This window comes from Hypomesus nipponensis, chromosome 18 (genome assembly GCF_054491055.1).
Source record: "Hypomesus nipponensis isolate SF chromosome 18, ASM5449105v1, whole genome shotgun sequence".
Classification (NCBI taxonomy): Eukaryota; Metazoa; Chordata; class Actinopteri; order Osmeriformes; family Osmeridae; genus Hypomesus; species Hypomesus nipponensis.
In genome coordinates this window covers 12,367,501-12,388,388 of record NC_140378.1, presented here as the reverse complement: position 1 = coordinate 12,388,388, position 20,888 = coordinate 12,367,501, and the positions used below count along the sequence as shown (strand labels likewise).

Genomic DNA, 20,888 nt, shown 5'->3' with positions numbered 1-20,888 from the left:
ACATCGGGGAATTTAGGATGCAATTGGCCATCTGTTTTACTGATTGATTGATCCACTCACCAGATACAACTACACGTTTAAATATAAGATTGATAGTCTGATGATTGATTGGTCAAGGGCATACGAGGTATAGCAGGTGTATATGCATCTCGATTGCGTGAATGGGGGGTGACATTTTATTTACACGTTATTGATAGTAAGTGGTTAGAGATAGCATTACCGTTTCACAGCAACCCTGCGCACCCCCTCCCTCCCCACCACCTCTTTCCTAATCGATGCACAGACTCCTCAGAATAGGTAGTCACTGCATGCCAGGTCTGTTGTCTGTTGGCACCTTGTGAAAAGGATCTTTGTTGACTCTGGCACGGTTGCTTCATTCCTGATTCTCTTTCATTTGTGGCTTGGCTTGACATCTAAATGAGAGTGTTTGGTAATGTTTAATTCAGTCTTTTAGCATTGTTCAAATCAAATTTATTTGTATAGCCCTTTTTACACGCACGCATGTCACAGAGGGCTTCACATATGCTCGCCCATATAACTGCCCCTCAACCAACCTAAACCCTCAAGGACATTGTTGCCATTGAACAGTATAAAATCAACTTTATTGCAAAGCTCTAACACAGACAGGTTGGTCATAGATATTTGTGTAATTGTCTTAGACATGGTGTCTTGGTAATGAGTGTTGGAGAAGACAACAAAGGAACATATTTGTGTTTGTGAAGACTCTGGTAGGGTAATGGCCTTCTGTGTTGTAAAACGCTGCTGGGTTAGCAGATTGTATCCAGACCATCTTTTGCCTCAGGGAAAAAAGTTCCCAGCTGGTGTCTACCCTACAGCACTGGTCACACACTTTATGTGTTGTTAGGACAAACAGTACAGTCCATGCCATATCTGTTACCATACAATGAACTTCACCACAACCATAATATAAGATTAAACAGTACATATCATAGCATATATTTGATCTTGATTCATTCTGCTCTATTCATTTTAGGATGAGCTCAAGACAAACTGTTAAATCAAAATAAGCCAGGTCACATTAGAAATTCATGGCATGGTCTATTACACTGTATCTGTCCATGCCTAAGGGGAGACTACAGTACAATGAGTGCACATGGGGTTGCAGAGATCTCTGCAATCTCAGCCCCTGATGCTCAAGCATCCTTATTCCTGCATTCCGTCATCCTTTCTTTCTCTTACTATCTCCTCTCTTTTCCATCACTTCAAACTCCATCTCTCCACCCTTCTTTCATCATATACCCTTACCTTTTCATTTAGCCTTGCCCCTCTATTCTTCCATCCTCCACCCACCCCATCATGTCATCATTCTATCACTCCATTCCTCCATCCCCCCACAAGCCAACATCCCTCCATCCCATTGTACTTCTAGTCAAGTGGCTGGGTTGTCTTTGTACACTGACAGCCTCTCCAAACAGCACTGTCTTCTATTATTAAACAGAAAGGACGTCATGATGATCAGTATTGCTGCTGCACTGTGTAGGAAGGTTTTCCTTTGTTCTTCTGCTTCCCAACAAACCCACAGAGAAGACGTCCCGACCTACGTGTTTTTATTGCACCATGTCATCTTCCTGTTGTTCTGGAAAGCCTTGTAAAAGCAGTGTTTCACTTTCTTCATGAGATGTGTGTGGCTCCTCCACCATGGGCAGAAATAGGGACAGGCTCAGCTCGGAAGCAGTGTTTTCACAAGTCCCTGCCTCTCAGCTAGTGCTCTCTGATCTGAGGCTGGGACTGGGGGAGCGGGCTAGCAGGCTGGGGCACTGTAGCCTCGGGGAGCTGATAATTGGCTGTTGTCCATCTCTGGGGAGCTGGAAAGCAGTAGATACACCCTGCATTGAAAACAGTTAAGACAAGATCCCATAATAAGTTCTGAATTCTAATGAAATGACAGAAATGGTGTGTCATCATAGAATGTATTATTGTTTTGTTTTGTCCTGTGAGGCATCTTTGTATCACGTGACAACCAACACAGATGAAAGTCAATTTTGTTCATGCTGTTGCGATGAAATTTTTATTTTCTTAAAAAAATAGTTGCCCAGTGCTGTGTGCTTGGGCCTCAGGCTTGCTCTCACAAAATGTTATCACTGTATCAGGTCTCCATGGGTCTCCACCTCCTTTACCTCCACCGGCATGAATAATTCATGCCACAGAACTGTTGATTTTAGCTTGCGGCACCCTGCTATTGATTAGATTGTTTCTTTGGAAGTAAGGGGTATTTGTTGTTCACTACCAAAACTATATACATTTTAGATAATACAATAACATACAGAAACAAACATTCTCCATCATTGCCAAGGCAGATTTTTGGCAGTGTTCAGAACGTATTCATTATTTCTATTCATTGCTACTACACAGCAGAACAGAGAGGCTGAGGATTATGTGGATGTCTCCCAGTCAGTATCTACTTTAGCAAACCTCCTATGGATTATTAATGTTCTGGTTTATGTGAGGCCAATGGCCTGCTACACAGACACTGCTGCTACTTCATCATCACTATATCTCTGTTTCTCTCTCTCTCTCTTTCTCTCCATCTATCTCTTTCTCTCTCCCACTCTCTCCCTCACTTTCTACATCCACAGTTGCAGTCTTCACTCAATCATGCATTGAAAACATTCTAAATGGCACTGTAGGCCCTGTCTCAATTAACGGTATTTGTGCAGTTTACATAAACCAGGGATTTGCATAAATATTACCTTGACTCCTAAAGGCTGTTGATGCAAGCACACCATGTGTCTCTAAAGTGTAATTAGCTTTTTTTCTATTTTGCCTGATTGTAATTCCACACTGGAAACGATGCTATCTTAATTACAGGTCTGTTCTTGTACCTCTGCATGCTAGAAATTGCTGCCACAAAACTGCAGTGTTGAGAGACTATAGTACTAATGGGCTTTTTTTTTCTTTTTCTTTTTAGAATGTATTGGATGCATCAGTTTCTTCCTCTATGAATTATTCACCACATCTGTGTTGGTGTGTGTTGGTGTGTATGTGGGTGTTGGTGTGTGTGTGTGTATGTGGGTGTTTGTGTGTGTGTGTCAACTGGACCACCGTGAGGAGCTTATTAGAGATGGATGTTCTGTCTTTGATGGTCTTTGAATTAGCCAGCCAGCCTCTGTATGCCTCTGTACAAAGCTAAATTTACTCGGTTCACTTCATAAGTTAGCTTTGTTGCTGCATAGCCAGGTATACGCCTCCGAGTTTCCATATCAATGGTGATTTGCACTTCCCAGGGGCTCCCTTGATTAGTCTTTTTATGTTTCTCTCAATTCCCTATACCTGGAATTAATTATGAAATTATTCAAACGTAGCCTCCTGCATAGTGAGTGTCCAGGTTATCCTGGATATCGAGGAGTATGGATCCTATGGTAGCTGTGAGGTGTTCTGGATGGTATTTGGGAATGCAGAGTTGTGGGGTTACTGTGCACCATCCATGTCGACTGAGCTAGCGCATCCTGGAGTCTGGAGATGAGATAAGAAAAACCATTTATTAGGCCTGGATAGACTCTAGTACAGCTCACTGGTCTTTCAGACGTGCAGGGTAGTGGCATGCTAGTGTCACACAGTACAGCTGTCCATGATTAGGGGCAACATTACGTTTTCTTTCAGCCAGTTATTGTTCCAATAACTAGGACTGCTTGAGTTCCCATTGCTCATGGCACTGTGCTCTGGAATAAATAAAGGATTTTTGATTATATCAATTATACCACTAGCTCAGATCAATTCAATTGCTAATCCATATGCCTAGTATGGTAGAGACTCTACAGCCCGGCTGCTGGTCATAGAGTTCATGACTTCCTAAGATTTGTTATGGTTCTCTTATTGACCCTCACACAGTCTTGGCAAACCCCTTGGGGGAACAGTTCTCCTGACAAGGATTTCCTGTGGAGCGCTGAGGGGAACTGATCCCATGTTCAGTGTTTCAGTTTGGCCAGAACTCACACGGCCGTAGATGGCTTGCAACACGGACTCTGATGCCTCTTGGTGGTTTTGGTGTCTGGGTGTCACTGTTGATACTGTGGGTTTCAGTGTGATTCCGTCATAGTGTTAGTTGGTGCTGTGTGTCACCTGTCCTCATCCTACATTTGCCATGGTCACTGGTTAGGAAGGGAGTCATCCCTGCAAAGGCTCAATGTTTAATATGGGCTAGGACCAGAGCCTCTCTCTCATGTTCTATGCCCACCCCACATGCCTCTGCTTCTCTCTCTCTCTCTCTCTCTCTCTCTCTCTCTCTCTCTCTCTCTCTCTCTCTCTCTCTCTCTCTCTCTCTCTCTCTCTCTCTCTCTCTCTCTCTCTCTCTCTCTCTCTCTCTCTCTCTCTCTCTCTCTATATATATATATATATATGTGTCTCACTCATTCTTTCTCCATCTCTCTCTGGTCCCTGGCTAGCCTGTTAGCTTTTTGCTTTTGATGGTGTTGTTACCAGGCTCTCTCAATGTCACTGACTAATGTATTGGGGGTCCAAGCACTCCCTGGTTTGCCAACATTTGTAACAGGGCACAGCCTCTGTCTGTACCTGATTCATCACCCACCTCCTCCCTGGTCTCTGCCTCTGGCCGTTCTCTGGCTGACACATGCTAATGCTCCCCTGGTCTTGACTCCAAATTCTAAACAGTACACATCAGAGCTGATGTGTGGAGAGATGTAGGCTACAGTCAGGTTATGCTCTGTTAGTTCAATGTTTCTGAATGAAAGGTACATGCTGTTTTCAGGTGTCAATCATCTCCTCTGACCAATAGTGAATCCCATTCTTCCCTCTAATGTCCATCAGGGGGCACTGTTACTCTGCCAAGCCTTTTCCTCGGGGGAATGGGTTCATGTTATGGGATCCTTCACACAAACCACAGAGGAGAGAATCAGATTGTGACATTAAATCAAAACCTGGACTGAATGCTTTTCCTGAACTTTATAGATCCAGCAGCTTTATTTGTCTCAAAAATGTCATTTTGAACGAGGAAAACATTTTATCACTTGGAAATAGTCAACAGCTCTTGCTTCAAATGTTGAATATCTGAAAGTAGACTTTATCTCCAGTCTTTAATCTGCCTGGGGACAAAGGTGCAGTTCTGAGGGTCCAGTCTGTCTTCATCCTTTGTGACAGGGTACTATCGATTGACTTTGTGGTGTGGAAAGCTGCTAAGGCTTTGGCCACAGAGAAACATCCATCACTGTGCTTTCTTGGACTCACACTCGAGAAATATTATAGCACTGAGCACCATTATAACTAAAATAGATTGAGAAAAAACCTCTCTCTCTCTCTCTCTCTCTCTCTCTCTGTCTCTCTTTCAGTAACAGGGAACTTGGATCAATGGTGGAGAGCATACTGTCCCTATCACCCTCACCCACAAACCACCCTTGCAAAGTCAGTGTCTGAACCATCCAAGACATGATTCATTGATTAGTACAGTACACAGAAGCAGTAGATTTAAACGGTAAGTCCTTTGTGTTGATGACTCATTCAAGATACAAAGTGTATTGAATACGAAAGCAGTGTTTAATACCTAATTACATCCTAAGCACGTATTTTGCGGGGTAAGTCAATTATAGGGCTATGCACCAATTAAACTGCTCCTTCACTCCTACCCCCATATCTTTCTGAATCTAGAGCGAATCAGACAGATAAAGAGGGTGGGGAACAGAGGGACGCACCGGGGACCTTCCAGTATATTCTGTGTCGTTTATCAACAGCAGTGATGCTCCTGGAGACTGGAGCAGTCAGGGGGAAGTTGGCTGTAATGAGAGTTCCATACTGTAGGGCAGGCTGAACAACAACCCTCTTCTTCTGCTGTGTCAGTAGCAATATCCTGACTCTAATGAGAGGGGGTGAAAGGCCACAGTGTGTGTGTATGTGTGTGTGTGTGGAGGAGTGTTGGTGTGGGTGTCTGTGGTCCCCCCAAGAAGCCAGCGGGATGCAGGACTGTAACTAAGCTCCACCTCGTCCACACCTTCACCTCCGTGTCAACAGTGGGAACACAGTCAACCCCACTCACAAGCTCACTTGAAATGACTGGTCTTCAGACTTGTTGTCAAATCCAGACTTTGCCAGACTGTAGCAGTAGTATGGTCATTCAGATCGTATGCCACCCTACAACATACAGTAACAGATGTATTTCCTTCCAGGACAACATAGAGAAAGTTTGAGGCATTTTGTATTTAAATATCCATAACTAGTTGACTGTTGCTTTAAATTATGACGTCAGTCTTGTTAAATCTGTCCTAAGCTTGTAGTGCCTCAAGTCTGCAGAGACTGAAATATGAAAGTCTAATGAAAATGAAATGCCCACAAAGATAAGGTTGGGCTTATTTCCTCCTGCTTCTAAGCACAATTACCCTTTGAATATTTTCTTCCTTCAAATATTTGTATGCCCCACCCCCCTCCTGCGCTCTCTCCAAATATACAGGCCTGTGTGTACTCCTTGTTCTATCAAGCGGCTGGAAAATATTTTGAATGTATGCTGCAGCCATAGGCAGAGTGTTCATAGTGAGTCGAGTCAATATTTTGGAATAATTACCCCCCTCATCAAAGGGCAGCTCCGAGTCGTTCTACTTGACCAGGCCATGTTGTGGAGCACGTCTCAGACACAGTGCAGCTACTCAGAGGTGTCTGGCTGACCTGCCAGTGCAGTTGCATTAAAAGTCAGCATAGATCCACAACATCTGTGGCAGAGACAAGGACACGTTGGTGTATGACCTCTCCTGTAGGAGGTGTACAGGATTTGGTGTCATAAGGCTTTTATTGAAAGTTACAGTAGTTGGATGACTGAGGTGATTGATGTTGTTGGTCCAACCTCAAACACATTAAGGCTCTCCTCAGGGAAAATTTGATTTCTTTTAGAACCAGCGGAAATGATGAATGGAAATCCAGAGCCCAAAGAAAGGCATGGACACACAAAGCTGCCCGTCTCAACAGTGTCCACCTCATTCTAGCCCGGCCCAGTGCTGATTTATTCCTCAAGAGCAAATTTCCTGCCCCTTGAAAGCAGAGCCCAGGATCAATGAGCCCCTGCTTCTTCCCCTCTCTGGTCGTGCCTCTTTCAGATCCTGCCTCTCTGCTTTTCTCTCTTCTCTTGACAGAACTGCCTCGGTTCCTGTCTCTGGTTCATCTTGTCTCTCAGCTCCTGTGTCACTTTCTCTCTACCTCCACCTCAGCCTCTATCTTTACCTCTACATCTACCTCTACCTCAGCCTCTCCTTCTCTCTTCACACCTGACCCTCCTTCTCCCTCCGCCCCTGCCTTCACTTCTGCCTCTCCTTCTCTCTTCACACCTGACCCTCCTTCTCCCTCCGCCCCTGCCTTCACTTCTGCCTCTCCTTCTCTCTTCACACCTGACCCTTCTTCTCCCTCCGCCCCTGCCTTCACTTCTGCCTCTCCTTCTCTCTTCACACCTGACCCTCCTTCTCCCTCCGCCCCTGCCTTCACTTCTGCCTCTCCTTCTCTCTTCACACCTGACCCTGCTTCTCCCTCCGCCCCTGCCTTCACTTCTGCCTTTCCTTCTGCCCCTGAAGCTCCTCCCAAGGCAGACTGTAAACACATTATTGAATGCATGGGATCTGGTTTAAACATGAACAGATTGCCAGTCTGAAGGAGGAGGAGACCGTGTGCTCCATTTATAGCAGTACATCTTGCACTATCCGACTCTGCTGTGGGCTTGGTGTTGATATCAATCAATCAGTTGACTCAAGGCTGACCAAGACTTATTCAGAACCTTCTATTTGAACCTTGGTGTTGTTGTTTTTTCTCCTCACTTTAGCTGTTGTGTTCTCTGTGGTGTCACTAGTAAATCAAGGGAAGGCTCTGAAGGAGATGTTGCCACAGAGGGGATCTGAGCTGCCTTTGTCCTTGCTACAATCTTACTGTGTTTGGAGACAGTGGAGGAGCTAGCTGTGAAACAGAGCACCGTTCCTTGGTGCGTGTTATTAACGGGTTCTGTCTAGTCTGCACCAGCTCCTCACACTCTCCGCCTCCATTCATTCAATTGTCTTAAAAGTGGATCAGGATGTCCTGGGGAATCAATACAAACAGCAGGGGAAGTTGGTGTAGCTGTCCAGGCAGCACATCGGTCAGTCATCCAGCCTGCAGGCCAACCACACAGCTAGTCAGCATGCCAGCCAGCCATCCGGTTAGGGGCCAGGCTGGTCAGGTTGGAACAGGGATAAGAGAGCTCTTATATTCAGGAAGCACAGACTTACCATCCTCAATCTAAGATATGGAGAAAGTGTCCAGTCCAGTAAAGAGCATTAGGAACTGGAGTGAACTGATGATGTAACTGTCTGTTCATATGATTAACGAACATAGCACTCCAGTTGATTAATTAAGAGCTGCTCCATCCAATTACTACGAGTGCTTTTTAGTTACGGAAAAGTGATGGAACGCGTTGGCCCTGAAAAGCTAAAAAGCTGGGTTGGTGGTACATTTGCTACTTAAAATGATGCATCGAGGTTCAACTAACATGGAGTTGAATCTAGCTTAGTGATCACCTGTGATGTCTGATCTTTTGTGCTGATCTATTACCATGGTAGCAGTCTGTCTACAATACATGCAGAGCAGACTGCAGGAGAAGTGTACTCTCTGTCCAAATATTTACCCTAGCTAATCAATAAAGCCAATCACTCCAGAGATACAGAGACTGCTTTAAGGATCTTGTCAGGGAACACTAGTATTGTTAAGTGTTGAGGAGGTGGGGGAGAATGGGCAATGGAGATGAAGGGAGTGAGTGAGTCTGAGAGAGAGAAAGAATGATGGTGAAAATGCTCCTTTGACTAATTCCACGATTACCAAACCTCATTGCTAATCACTTATAGGGTTTAGGCATAGCTGACCCTGTATGTGTGAGTCAATAATATAGGTAAACCCTTCCTACAGTTATACCTGTGTTTGGCCACCTTGTGTTTGCAATGATGGGACACAGTGGTATATTATCTGGAGGTAGTATGTCTGTGATTAAAATATTTACAGAGAAGGATGAAGTGTTTAGTTTGATCAGTACGTGTACAGGCGTTGGTTTGTTTGATCAGCTGTTTCACACACACACACACACACACACACACACACACACACACTTAAAGAGCGAAGGAAAGAGAGAGATAGTGAGAGAAAGGAAGTGAGCGAGAGAAAGGAGAGAGTTGATTTTGCTTTGCAGGTTCTCAGTATGATCCTTTTGATTTGCTGTTCACATATATAGTTATACCTTGTGACCTCCAGACATTCTTATCACTCCAATCAAAAAGTGGATTTGAAGTATGTAGCTGGTCTGTCCTCTCTGTTCTTACTGGCCGGGAGATGAGAGATATACGAAGAGGCCAGCTCCTGACTGCCTGTTTCTCTGGATGACTGATCTGGTCAAGAACTCTCTCCTTTCCTGCTGTTTGTAAAGGAGGCATATGAGGGAAGGGGAGGGGGTGGGAGGGTAGGGGAGGGGATGGGAGGGTAGGGGAGGGGGTGGGAGGGTAGGGGAGGGGATGGGAGGGTAGGGGAGGGGGTGGGAGGGTAGGGGAGGGTAGGGGAGGGGAGGGGAGGGTAGGGGAGGGGAGGGGGGAGTGGGAGGTGAGCTGAGCCGGGGGAGTGGACAGCCACACGCGCACACACACACACACCCTCACACACACACAGCTAGGCTTGCTCAGTGTGAGTGACAGAAGTGCAGGCTCCATTCAGTGCTGAGTTGACTTACTCTCTGTTGGTTCACTTCCTCACCATTTGCCGGCATGCCGCAGAGAAAGAGGAGTTTCACTTTTGGAGCCTATGGAGGGTAAGAGGGAACAGCGTTGTATTTTACAGAACTGGAAATCTCTACACAGCCCATGTTACCGTGTGTGTGTGTTCTCAGTCTGTGTGTTTGTGTGTGTTTATGTTCGGTTGTCTCAGATATGATATGATATTGTGGTTGAATAGCAGAGCAGTCATACCCTGTACTTGTACCAGTCCCTGTTGTAGATGACAAGACAGTTCGTAAGACTCCTCTTGTATTATTGAGCAGTATGTGGAATCATCTTCACAGGAGTCGGAGGCTGGCAGAACAGGGGTGTTCTAGCTGATGAAGGGGCTCTGGCAGTTGAGGGAGGAACAGCATGTTTCTGAGAGAGCAGCTTAGGGAAGCCTGGAGCCCAATGTCTTCAGGACTGTGTTCCAGAGGCCCACATACGCTGAGGGCATGATGGAGGTGGATTGAATTAGATAGTGCGGCTCACTGCAGACAAAAACACACACACACACACACGCCTCATACATACACACATCCATCAGTAGGCTTACTTAGTAAATCCAATTTGTTTTCCGCTCTTTATAACCTCATGAGGATATGAGAAGCTGTGTGGTCATGTATGGTTTTATCTGGTTCTGCATCCTCTGTTTTGTACTGTATGTCTGTAGGTGTAATACATTGCATTGTGCTTTATCAAGCGTCGCTCAGTGATATGTGTAGAGCAGAGCAAACAGAGATGCACAGTATCTGATGGGACTCTGTCTGCAGTGGAGACTCCCCTATAGACCAACACCATGCAGTAAATTCCAACAGTCAACAGGTGCTCTACCGGTCTGTCCGAATACCTTCTTACTAGGCCTGTGTACTGTGTGTTTGTGTGTGTGTGTGTGTGTGTGTGTGTGTGAGGGTGACCCCCCTAGTGGATTTCCCAAAATAGCGATACCACAAGCTTGTGAAACAGACAGATGAGAGTGAAGGGGTTCGGAAACTACATGGAAACACCCCAGCTTCAGCCTGTTCTATTCTGTGCCTTGCACCTGGCATTTTGATTGGTCACTCCGATTGGCCGCCTCACCAGGTTACAGCTCCAGACAATTAGGCAACGCTGTTCTCTCTCATCCGGTCTCTCCCTGACCCAAGGATCGCTGCTCAATCATTTTTTAAATGTCACTGGAACAGCTACCTGGGCGTGTTTTGTGTTTTAATCTGATGCCAGATTGCTGACAGGTTTAGGGTTGCACTCAAACCTGACACTGCTATTATCTATCAGTTTTTTTCTACATTGAACCAAGAAGCTATTTTATTCTGGTGTTGCAGTACAATGTGGTGCATATCCTGTATCTGAGCTCTCTTCTCAGGTCCCTTCATGCTGCGTTTCTGCATGTATAGACTTTATGCTAGGCAGCACATGGCTAGAAGCCAACTCTGTCATATTCTAAATGAGTCTTCTGTGTTGGTTCTCTGTCTGTACTGTATGTTATGGCCCAGCCCTCTCCCAGCCCACAGTGGCCCCTTCCTCATCAACTCTTAATGGCAGTCATGAAATAAACAGGGAGCCATGTCTTTGTCCCAGATCTGAACACTCTTCCCCCATTCCGTGTCCCTGTGGAGCCCCACTGCTGAGACCGGCAGGCAGGCAGGCAGCCCACACTGTGGAACTCTCTGCTCCTTTGTGTTCACAATGCCTAGTGGATGGAGAGAGGAAGAAAGAGAGATAGTTTGCGTGTAGTAGACCTTGTTGATGAACAGCCTTGTGGAAAGATTGTTTTGAAACTGGAGAAAGACAGAACAACTTAGTCTCTCGCCTGTCTGCTGATTTTGAAATGTTGCTTCTGGCAGTGGGGAAGGTTCATGGCTTAAACTAATGGTAGCCTACTGATAGTGTTGGAGAAAGGGGAAAAGGTGTCCATCATAAACAAAGGAGAAACAATTGTTCAAAGGCAATATTCCACAACAGCCTGTGTCTCTTTCTGAAGAAGTCCGTCTCTAACCCCTTGCCTTTAAGCAGGTTTTGAATATTCCATTACCCACAGCAGAAAAACAACATGGAGTGGGTGTCTTTGCTTTCTCATTATGGTCAAGTTTGCATGACAAAAGATCAGCAATGATTACACTGCAAGGCAAGGCCTCTTGAGAACTGGAGACCATTCAAAGACCTCTCCTCTGATTGTGGCAAAACAAACAGCACATACGCAGGCCAACCAGAGTGCTCTCCATGTTCTATTCACTCCCTACCTTCATATTCACCCTGACATTCATCCCACATTCATATTCACAATGGAAAACTACTCAAGGAGAAAGGTGGGAAAAAGGAGGCTTACAGTAGCTGGAAGGACTACAGGCAATAGCCTACGCAGCAGTACTCTGCATGGCTGCGTTGGCCTCAACTAGACAGGTGTGGAAGTGTTGATTCAGTTGTGCATGCCTTTTATTACTACAAATGTAACATGATGCTAGTTAACACTAGCTTGACCCTTTTTAACATACTGTACTGAGGTGTTTCAGCAACAGTATCCATTAACTTTAACCTTGAGCAGCAGACATCGGGGAGAGATTGTACGTCCATAACATTAAAGGATCATTAGTCAGGGCGTGATCATAACAGGTTGTAACACCCTTCACATTCCCCACAGAGGTATTGCAACAAGCCAGTCCAATTGTATATGCCTGATTTAGGAAGAGCATAATTAAAGAAGCGTTTAAGTTAAACTCCTGTTTGTTTGTTTGTTTGTTTGTCTGTGAGTGTATGGTGTGTAAGGTGGCATTAGCAGTGACAGCGTAGCTTGTCGGCATGGCTAAGTGCTGGTACCACTGACTCACTGTATTCCACTGTACTGTAGCATCAATGTGAACATTCAGCTACTTCACTCTCATTTACTCTATCAATGGGCCTATTCAGCCCACCCTGGCCTAAGCAGTGCAGACTGCCTGAACCTGGGGTCATTCACCATTGTGGTCCAATATTCCTCATATTTGGCTCTGAATAGCATGATTGCAAATAATCTGTTTGTCCAAGACGTTCTGTCTGTGTCTATATCCAGTCTGGTTTTAATTATGAAGTTTTATATTTCAAAAGATATCCTCATTAGACGAATGGAGAAAATGTAGATGATTGAATCACTGTTATACAGGAAGTGCTGAATGGATATTCTGTCACTTTTATACAGATAACGTTAATTTATTTACACTATTCCGTCTAGACATCTGGTTATGTTCAAATCATTGTGACAATATTTTTACAAATTAAATGTAGATTAATGAAGGTGATTATGCTGAATGTCATGGTGAGTATTTTGTGCAATATGCAGTATCCTCAGTGCATGAAAAGACTAGGTGTTGGAAATGGGTCTTGCATGTATAAGTTGTTAAGTGCACTCTAAGTATAGGCAGATAGTTGTTTGCTCTCGTCTAAACTACCTTGTCCCTCCTTTTCAACTCTGCCTGGTGACCTTAAATGAGTGAATTAGTGTTGACTCAATCATTTTAGAGGATCACATTTTTTGATATACTCCCATAGTACTGTCATTATTCGGGTTTGTTTTTACAGGGTTCTGGTGAGATAAACATTAAGCCTCACTTTACCTCTCCCTGGCCTGTTTCTATGGGAATGGATGTGTGTTTTAAGATACCTAGCAGCTTGAGAAGGAGAGGTATGAAAAAATGATATTTTATTCATGCTTTATTTTCCCTGTGCTGCTTCACACCACTTGTTATGTGTGTGCATTTCTGAGCGTGTCTTTCAATGTGTTTACCTGAGGGGCACAGGTTCTACTCATTCATGGCTTTGTTACTCTCCCAGCAACACATTAGTTCCAGTTCTAGGCTCATTCCATAGTGAGATATTAATGTGGAGATACTGTAACTGGTGGATCAGCTTTTCAGTGTGTGGTGCATGATTATAGAGTTTATAGAGTTTTGGTCTCTTAAAACTACATGACATGTTGGAAAACATTTGGACATAGACAGTACTGATATTTTCTTGATGTACATTGATTGATACAGTGATTGCCTTGGATTGATAATAATCAGAAACACATAAAGAGCTGCGTTTCTTTGGTATTCTTAGCTTGTTTCTCCTCAGGCTTTAGAAGTTATCAGTCATCTGACTGAAATCTCTAGGGTGTAGCAAGATTATGTCACATGCTATGTCAGACTAAGGATGCATTTTTACGTGTTTGGTGACATGGCTGTAGTATTTAGAATAGCACCATGTTCTTGGTTTCAGCAGAGCAAAAGTTTTTTTTCAGGCTTCTCTCTAACTTACCACCCATCTGCTATTAGTTTTCTATACAAGGGTGGTGGCATATTATCATGCTGACTAATGCCTCTTTCCTCTTAAGAAGAGGATTTATTCCCAGCACTGCTGGGCCGGCAGGTATTTTAGGCTGGAGCCTCTAGCCAGAGGTCTTGCCACACCCTAGTTAGATTTCATTTGATGGAAATTCCATGGAACCTGATACCCTCTGTGGGTGAGACCCATAGAAGGAGGATTTGAAAATCTTATGTTTGTAATACACTACGTGCCTAGGCTGCTCTCTTCCTCAGAGGAACTGCACTGACATCTCCCTAAAATACAGTACTTCTCCTCAATCTGAGGAGAAATGTCAAGCTCAAGTACTGCAAGCTCCTGTTGAGCAGCCTACAGTATCTCCTGACATTGTCTGGTTCTATTGTGTGTCATGTAAACCTGTACCAGTTCAGCGCAGAGTAGTCCAATGCTCTCCACATAGATAGAGGTGGAGAAGCAGTTTGGGCCAGCTGGGGAAAAGGACAAGGGACATGGTGCTGTAACTCTACCAGAGTGATCAAACATAGCCCTATGGAAAGGCAGACTTTTCTGAAAGGCAGTTAACACTTGCAGTTTGGGTTTTCTGAGGTCAACTAACATGGCAATTATTATACATTCATCAAGGCTTTGACTTCTTCTAAGTCACATGCATTCATACCAGCTTGCTGTACAAGGTGACTAAGAGACATATCCCCTGGACCCACATGTCGTCATCCACACAGACAGACACAGTGGAAATTGTAAGATGTGGAAGGGATCTAGAGTCCTCTATGTCTGCTGAGTGAGAGAGACAGAGAGAGAGAGAGAACTATGGAAGGGCCTGTAGAGCTGTTTGCTAGATATCTGGGGGACCCTAGCAGCAGGGTGGAGTGTGAAATCAGATACCTTGGGGAGACAACTACAGGAGATTGGTGAGATATGCCAGAAAAAAGTAGGGGACTGAAGACCTCCTGGTGCCGGCACTGGAGGTCCACCCCTGGTTGCAAAACCAGTGTATCATGCCAAAAGGAGGAGGTGCGAGTACAACATATGCAGAATACTGTTATAGCAATTCACAGATCTATTCATTTATTATCATCACTACCATATTTCCCACATCCATATAATATAATTTGCTAAATGGGATATTGCTTATTGTAGAATTCCTTCATTATTTTGTTTGTTGGGGTTTATGACACAGACTCAAACAGCACCATCTACTGGCCTGTAGGCTGGGCAGGGCATTCAGTCAAATGACAGCAATTCTCAGCGGTTACTCATCTGTTGACAGATTCATGTAGCAGGTCAGTGAACAGCTTTAGTGTCACAGGGTCACATCCACACACAGTGAGTCAGAGCCACTGTAGCTCTATGTCTCACCCTGCTCATAGTGTTACGTTGTTCCTCCTTCATTTAGCCCTGCACCAGCAGACTGTGTGTCTCAGACTAGCCTGGAAACAGATGGTATGATGACTTATTTAGGGAAATGTGCTTCCCCTCATCCCTTTCTGTCTCTCTCTAGCCCGAAATGTTTATGTTGTTGACACTGGAGGGGTCATCATCTGCTGTTCTTCACTACCTCACATTGATTGTTTCTGCTCCTTATATTTCCCAGACTTAACTGGTGATGTTAATGTTTGGTTTGAATGTGACTGTTTGCCTTCTATTGTCTATTACTTAATCAAATTGTAATGATGCAGAGTTGTCTGGTGGGCGAGAAACAAACATGAACCATTCATTGCTTCCTAGACCTAACAGGATAGCCGAAACTGGTCAGAATGTTGACATACTGTAGGCATTTTCATGCATGTTCTAATTCCCATCTCTGCTGCTTTCAGAGCCGACAAGACCTTCTCCAGGGCCAGAAGCATCTGGTGAGTTTCTGAGCTCCTCTGTCACAGCCCCTGTCTGTGGTGGTGTATGGACCACTCACCGCTAAATCAACGATTGCTTGTTTAAATTGTATTAAATGCACTTTACTTCCTTCTCAAAACAATAGAACAATCTAATTTAGATCATTTAATTTGAGTTGCATTTGGATGATTGCATTTACAGTATACCTGGGAATTGGGATTATCCCAGGGAGCCCTGTCAATATATTGAACATTAGAACATCACGTTCACTAATTAAATAAGTGAATGAGCTCGTTCAGGGTAATGAGGGGTGAGATGTAGCTTGTGGGCTCAGTTAGAGAGGGAGCCCAGAAAGAAACAGGAATGTGTCTGTGCACAGCAGAGGCTTCATGTTAAGTTGCAGGGGACCCCTCGCTGCCTGTTGCCCCCCTCCTCACGTTACCACAGTATTAACGAGCAGCTCTGCAGTGTTAGCATGGCAGAGAGGCGCTGATACACTGTCTGTGTGTGTGTCTTTATTTGTGGCTGGACCACACTGCTCCTCATCCTATAGGCTGAGCTGAGTTCTCTAGAACTGCAGGAGTAGAGGGGCTAGCCTGCTTACCCTTCCCAGCCTGCCCTGCCCTGTCTGGGGGTACAGACACACATCCCTTACTCCTGTGGCTTTCTGGCAAGCTTGCTTTACTCAGCAGTGCCTGGGCCCGCATGCAGAGAGAGCAGAGAAGCCACGGGAGCACTCCTGCTTTTGCCTGAGTCAGGGCTACTGATGCTCTGCACAGAAGAGATGAGAAGAGAGGAGGAGACAGCCGGAGGACAAAGAGGGTGAAAAGAGGACAGAGATAAGACAAAGAGAGGACAGCAAAGCCCAACCGAGGAGGAGACAGGAGGAAGGAGGTGGGACAAAAGAGAATGAGAAAGGACAAAGATGCATGGAAGACAGAAGAGAGGAGGTGAAAGTATCTCCCCATAATATGCTGTCGTCTGTCGAAGCAGGGAGCATTTTATTAGCTGATAATACCGTTCTTGCTTTGGATCTCACTGCTTCATTGTCAGGGCAAACATGTCTGCCTCTTAACAGAGAAGAACCTTAACACGTACTGCACTGCTGAAGGGGTACTGAATATATCTATTTTTCTAAGTTAATTGGTACACTTCAGCTCTTTCAACAAAATACCGTGTGCAAACAGGATAATGGCACTGTGAAAGTACATGACGACTGTAGTAGTCGCAGGTATCAACTGTGTTCCAGGGTATTGAGCATTGGTGTGAGATAAGAAATTAGTAATTTCATTTTGCTCAAGCCCAAAGAGCCTTAGTGTTTCCACTCCTGTGTGGAGGGAATAGGCTGCAAGGTAACCCAGGGTAGTGGTGCTGCTGACGGCACATCACAGACTTTGACGGGCCACTACAAAGAGATCCAACACAGAGGAAACATGGAGCCAATCAACTAAGAGCCAGAAGCTATTCCCAAAACTATAAAAGCAAAAGACAACACAATGCCTTGCTCACCTTTCCAAATAGGCAGACCAAAGAAAGTCTAGAGAGTTAACGTTTGATCTGTGCGACAGTTGGATGAGGAATATGGTATAATTTATGTGTAACCATTTGTACATAGATAATGACATCCTCTGGACAAAGCCTGAAGGTGGATTTATCTGTCACCAAATATGAATCTGACTTGTCCTTGAGTTGGCCTCTCCATAATTAGAATAAACCAAGGCACATCAGATGAGTTGCCTTTATGATTTTAATTGACTCATGCATGTGCGTGGTATAAAAGGGCAGAAGATCCTCTGGCAATGTTCTCAGCTTCCCTCCTCTGCTGCCCTCTAACAACAGATAACTGAGATGAATATCTCATTAATTAATTAGACAATCAACCAGCTCCTTCTCTCTTGTGGCTGTGACCAATCTCTCCCTCTTTCCTGTTATTTTTCTGGTCCACACCTGAATACATTAGCATTTGTAAGAGTCATTAGTAAGATCCATGAAGAGACCCATTAGCTCTCCTCACACTTTAAATTCATTACCATGTACTAGACCAGTGTCTGTCAGGTATGATTGACATGAAAAGCATCACAAAAATAAGACGTTATGGTCAGAATGTAATCTGCATGTATTTTTCAACCTGTATATTAATGTCCTCGTGTCGAGTATACACAAGGTGAACTGAAAACAACCAGAAAAATAAAAAATTCCAGATATTTCCTCCTTATTCTTCTGTTAAATGATTGCAGTAGGCTTATGCTACTGCAATATCTCAGCAATCATTTGAAAATACTCTGGGACTAATAACTGTATCGACTTAATCCACAGTTCAAAATGATTGTTGTCAAACAACAAGCCACACACACACTCAGTGAACAGCTGGACCCCAGTCTGGTGCCCTTCCTATGCTTCCCAGGGAGCCCTGTAATTGGTTGTAATCCTCTGTTGGTTATGGGAGAGTGTGTGGGAGTGAAGGATGGAGTGGCTGTGTAAGAAGCATGTCCCCTCCAATACATACACACACACACACACATACACACACACTTCGGTCCCTTCTGAAACTAGAGGATGGATTATCGAAGCAGTCTATCATTGTGTATCTTCCTGTTTATCCATTAGTACTTTCCCTTAGCTTACCCCAGGAGTCCATTGCTCTTTCACGCTCTCTCTCTCTCTCTCTCTCTCTCTCTCTCTCTCTCTCTCTCTCTCTCTCTCTCTCTCTCTCTCTCCTCTCTCTCTCCCTCTCTCCCTCTCTCTCTCTCTCTCTCTCTCTCTCTCTCTCTCCCTCTCTCTCTCTCTTTTGTGAGAGAAATGAAATGTCTTTCATTTTAAATCCTGGGGTTTTCTGCCCTCTAGTGGCACTCTGTTTCCAACCCCACATTTAGTCTTCAGGGCCAGCAGTGCTTTCTTTAAAACGTTGATCACATTGCATCTAAATATAATCTGTATGTTCTTGTAACTTTTTACAGACTAACATTCAAGAAGCAGTCTTCCGTAGAGCCCTACTGTTTAGCCTCTCAGTGTGCTGTCAGAGCTCAGGGCTACCATTGTGCAGCGTTCTCTATCTGCAAGACAAGAGAGATGTCATGGAGCCTTCTCCTTTTTTTTATTTTTTATTTGTGCTGCAACACCACGGCTGATGTCACCTTGCGTATGCACGGTCGTCTGTGCACATGGAGCAGAGCTGTGGCGGGGGGACGCGGGGACGCGGGGGGAGAGAGCACTGTCAAACCCAATCAGCCCAGACTGTCTCTTTGTGCCTCTTTCATCCTCCTCACTGACTAAATATAGCACTAAAGTGACGTGCTGGCCCCTGGTTCTCATGGACTCACCATTCCAAATACTGGGATGTCAGACTGCGTACAGAACAGTGCTGACACCAGGCGTCAATCCCAGCCAAGCACACTGATGAAAGCAGGGTGCTGGAGGTGGAAACAGGTACCAGGAAACTGTCACAATCTTTGTCTCAAGTGATACTTCACAGCAGTTTTGACGTGAGCTTTTTGGAAGTTTGGTTCCTTCTAACCTCTGATATTTATCAGAGTGTTGGAAGAGTACAGTTTGTGTGCATCCCAGTTTGTGGGCCACATCCTGAGGATGGAGGGGTGGTGTTTAAGTCAGCTGAGAGCAGACGCCCAGACCATCCCTCTGCATCTCCCACTCTACCAGCTACTTCCTGTTTTGGGGGAGCTTAAGCCTTTCCTGGAGGATTATAGATGTAATCCATGATGCCTGGGTTTTATCTCTGCAGTTTTTTATTGTTATCTGATTGACAGACAGGATGCAGTGATAATAAGGAAGTTTGTCATACCGGAATACAGAATGCTGTAGCATTTCAGATCATGTTGAACCCAGAGCCAGGCTGAATGACACCTTCTCCTCTCTGTTCTCTCTTCTGGCTGTGAAAAGCCACATCTGCACCCTGTGATTTCCCAAGGGGACTGTTGTCCAGGGAGATGTGGACAGCTGGGCCGAAGACAACCCAAGATGGAAACGAGGGGCTGGTGGAGGGGGGATGCTTTATTCAGTAACACCTGCACCCACCAGCACTTTCTAATGCATACTAAGTATAAAAGCAGTTGGTTAGGGAGCTTCAGTCACTGCCCTTCAACATTTCTAATTGAATTTCTTTTTAAACATGTAATATGTTTTTTTTTTTTGCTCAAATACATGCAGTATAGATATACTGTGTGGAGTAGTAATTTAGATCAATCTTTCTTTGGCATTAGGAGTGTTATACAGTATGTAGATATATCTTATGCATCTAGAGTGGAATGCACATGTTTTATGTAACAAATGCCCCCATTTTTCATATGTGGGAGAAAAAGTGTATTTATTTGACTGCTTTGTCAGGCAACAATTGTAGATAAGAGAACACTTCCAGACCAGCTCCGTATCTTACTTTGTGCCATAGGCTTTTTCCCAAATGGCTTTTCGTGAAGAACAGAAAGCCAAGGAGAATTTCTCCCTCTGTCTAATCTGCTTTCAGAGTGCTGTCTAATATTTGCCTTGTGTCTGCAGGAAGGCTGCAGGTAGCGTTAATGTTGAAGGACAGAGGACATTAAAAGCTTGTGCCCCAGACAAGGTTGAAAATAATGTGTTTTTTTTTAAAGAGCAAGTATGCCAAGGGGTGACCTAACTCTCAGACATCAATACAGATGGATTGGTCAACAGAATAGAATTTTGTAGGATTATTCCATGCAGCATCACTCAAACGCTCAGACAGAGAGCAAAAAAAGGAAGAGTGTGATATTTGATCCCACATGTGAAGTATAACGTGCATCTGCAATATTTATGAAAGAATTTCATCAAACGTGTAAGCAAATCAAAAAATATGATGAGCCATGACTTCTGGTGTTGGAGGCATGAAGCTGAGAGCAGAGAAAAATTGCACATCGGAGAGATACATCAACGTGTGTCAAGCAGACAATCATCCTACCGACTGGATGAGACTGAGCCTGTTTGATCTGGCTCCAGCCCAGGCTGGGGGGATGGGGGTGAAAGTGCTTCTGAGTTGAACAATCAATTCAGGTTTGCTTTATGTGGTGATTTCCAGCCCGCCAG

At 44.5% G+C, this 20,888-nt stretch overlaps 1 protein-coding gene across 1 annotated transcript in view; it reads left to right on the top strand.

Moving 5' to 3' along the window:
• Positions 1-15,827: 15,827 nt before the first annotated feature.
• Positions 15,828-20,888, top strand: part of rap1gapa (RAP1 GTPase activating protein a) — a 30,580-nt gene continuing 25,519 nt past the window's right edge. Inside the window, exon 1 of the mRNA XM_084680914.1 lies at positions 15,828-15,856. The gene's annotated coding sequence lies outside the window, so the exon portion shown is untranslated. The remainder of the gene's footprint in view (positions 15,857-20,888) is intronic.